We start from the raw sequence: 3,739 nt of genomic DNA on the forward strand, positions 1-3,739 counted from the left end.
GCACAAAATAGAAATAGAAAGTACAAGCAGAAAAATTAGCATAAAGATAAACTGACAGGCCTCCTACTGTATGAACAAAGTAATGCAACCACCTACATGCAACACCAGACTGGGAAAGCATAAATCTCTGAGTATGCAGGGTAAGTGGTAGAAAGAGACTCAACAAATGGCTACTCAGGGGGCAGAACCAAGATGTCTGAGTGAGAGCAACAACTCACCCAAGCTCTTAGACAAACTCCTTCAGATACCTCTAAAAAGAGAATCTGAACAAATTTTGGAGGTTCAGAATTCAATAGAAGACAGACTGTGGTAGATTCAATGCCCAGGACAGACTAGAAGGCCCACAGGAAGGATCTGTTCTGAAGTGAGGAGACTTCAGAACACACAGCACAATGTGTCCGGCACAGCAGAGCAGGAGAGCCCTGGGGAAACGTGAGAGAGCAGCAGGCAGAATCCTCAGGAGGTACAGTCCAGGGTAGGAGACTAGCAGAGCCAAGCAAGTGACAGCCACTGAGCACCAGATATCAGCTGCAACAGCTCCTGAGACTTTCAGCCCACAGATTAAATGTCTGAAGGTCACCTACTTGAATTTCTGAGAGCCAGGATGGTGGAGTGATCAGTAAATGCTCTCTCCTCCCCCCTTGATGATCTGGAAAAAAACAAAAAATATTTCCCCAGAAAAATCCTGGAACACTGGAACAGCAGAGGGGGCAAATAGTCTCATAAGACCTGAGGCTAGGAAAATAGCTAAGGGGGATTCCTCCTACTGTGGGGGAGGCAAATTGGAAGGAGAGGGGTACCAGGGTGGTGGAAATTTGCACTAGAACCCAGGCGATCCTCAGCACCAGGAGAGGAGCCCTAGGAGGGGTGGAAACTCGTACTAGGATCTAGGCATGCCTCAGCACTCCAGGGGAAAAGGGAAGACAATAGGGCACCTGGGATCACCAACCCCTGAGCTTTCCTTTGACTCAGTTCAGCTTAAGAGATCTCTGGTGACCAGAGCACTCCTCCCTCACTCTCAACAAGCTAAATCCAGGGAAGATAGGGGAAACAGAAAAAAAAGATAAAAAGACACTTGCTTTTAGCATTTTCACACAAATCAGCTCAACACACACTTCTTCACCTTCTAACTGAAAGAAACAGAAGCCACAACATACAACCATCATTATGAACAAGCAAAAGCAAAATAAGCATGAAAAAAACAGAGAATCTTTCTGTGAGGATAAGGACCAAAACACAAATAACAAAGAGGTCAGTACTGAGACTGAACTTCCATCTGAAACTTCAGAAGGGACTGTGAACTGCTCCCATGCACAAATAGAGCTCCTGAAACAGCTGAAGAAGGAAATAGAAGAAAAACTGGCCAATCATTTTAAAATTATAAAAAACAGAATTCATTAATGAGAACATCTCTTTAAAAAGGAAAATTGAATAAATGGAAAAGGAAGTACAACAATTAACTGGAGAAAATAACTCCTTAAAAGGAAAAATTAGACAGATGGAAAAGTAGATGCAAAAGTTAAGTGAAGAAAGCAATTTGATAAAAATTGGAATTGGGCAAGTAGAAACTAATGACTCTATGACACAGCAAGAATCAGTCAAAAAACTCTAAAGAATGAAAAAGATAGAAGAAAATGTAAAATACTTAATTGGAAAAGCAACTGACCTGGAAAATAGATCCAGGAGAGAAAATTTAAGAATTATTGGCCTGCCAGAAAACCACGATGAAAAAAAAGAGTCTAGACATTATCTTCCAGGAAATCATCAAAGAAAACTGGCTAGAAGTGCTGGATTCAGAGGGCAAAATCATCATCAAAAGAATCCACTGCTCACCTCCCAAAAGGGATCCCAAACTCAAATCCCCAAGAAATATCGTTGCCAAATTCCAGAACTATCAAGTGAAGGAGAAAATTCCACAGGCAGCCAGAAAGAAACCATTGAAATATCGAGGAGCTACAGTTAGTATTAAACAGGACCTTGCAGCTTCTACATTAAAAGATCGAAGGAACTGGAATCCGATATTCCATAAGGGAAAGGAGATGGGACTACAACCAAGGATCAACTACATAGCAAAGTTCAGCATGACATTTCAAACAAGGAGATGGTCCTTCAAAGAAGTAAGGGATTTCCAGAACTTCCTGACAAAAACGGAAGAGCTTAATAGAAAATTTGATCTTCAAATGCAGGTCTCAAGAGAGGCACAAAAAGGTAAACGGGGGAAAAAAACTTGTTACTCATTTTTGGCAAACTGTTTACGTCGCTATAAGGGAAGATGATACCTGTTAACCTTGAAAATTGTACGTATGATATGAAATATAAAAGGGATACACATAGAGGGAACGGGTATAAAGTAAATGATGTCATGTTAAAAATATGATTTAAGCATGCATAGGGATTGTAACAGAAGGGGTGAAAAAGAGGAAGCAGAAAATGGCAAATAACATCACAGGAAGAAGTACAAAATTATAGTAGAGGGAAAGAGGGGAGGGAGAGGAGCATTGTTTGAGAGGTACTCTTATCTGATTTGGTTGAACCAGGGAACAATAAACTTAAGTATATAATTCTATCTAGCTCTATGAGCAGTAGGAGGGGAAGGCAGAAGAAATGGGAAGGGAAGCTAAAAAGGAAGGTAGAAGCATTAAGGGTAAAGGGGAGTAAAAGGGAAGGGGTCTAAAAGAAGGAAGGAAGGCTGTAGGAGGTGGTGATGAAAAGTGAAAACTATTGAGGAGGGGAAGGGAGACGGGAGAGCTAAAAGCACAAACAGTGGGAAAGAGAACGGAGGGAAATACACGGTAATCATAACTGTGAATGTGGATGGAATGAACTCTCTCACAAAAAGGAGATGGATAGCAGAATGGATTAAAAGCCATAATCTAGCAATATGTTGTTTACAAGAAATACATTTGAAACGGGGGGATGCACACTGGCTAGAGGTCAAAGGTTGGAGCAGCATATATTGTGCTTCAGCTGATATAAGAAAAGCAGGAGTAGCAATGCTAATCTCAGACAAAGCAAAAGCAGAAATGCATCTAATTAAAAGAGATGAGGAAGAAAACTATATTGTGCTGAAAGACACCATAGACAATGAAGCAGTATCATTACTAAACATGTATGCTCCAAGAGGCATAGCATCCAAATTCTTAGAGAAGAAGTTGGGGGAGTTGAAGGAAGAAACTGACAGCAAAAATATACTAGTAGGGGACCTCAACCTCCCCCTTTCTGAACTTGATAAATCTAAACTCAAAATAAACAAGAAAGAAGTTAAGGAAATAAATTAAACTCTGGATGAGGTAGATATGATAGATCTCTGGAGAAAACTGAATAGGAATAGAAAGGAATATACTTTTTTATCAGCAGTACATGGCACATTTACAAAAATTGATCATGTACTAGGACATAAAAACCTCACAATCCAGTGTAGAAAGGCAGAGATAATCAAAGCATCCTTCTCAGATCATAATGCAATTAAAATTATATGTAATAAAAAGCCATGGAAAGATAAACCAAAAATCAATTGGAAACTAAATAATCTAATCTTAAAGAAGGAGTGATTTAAAGAAGAAATCATAGAAACAATCAACAACTTCATTCAAGAGAATGACAATAATGAGACAACCTGCCAAATCTTTTGGGATACTGCAAAAGCAGTTCTTAGGGGAAGTTTTACATCTTTGAATGCCTACATAAATAAAATAGAGAAAGAAGAGATCAATGGCCTGGCCATGCAGCTGAAAAAGCT

Source organism: Notamacropus eugenii, chromosome 6 (genome assembly GCF_028372415.1).
Source record: "Notamacropus eugenii isolate mMacEug1 chromosome 6, mMacEug1.pri_v2, whole genome shotgun sequence".
In the NCBI taxonomy this organism is placed as follows: domain Eukaryota; kingdom Metazoa; phylum Chordata; class Mammalia; order Diprotodontia; family Macropodidae; genus Notamacropus; species Notamacropus eugenii.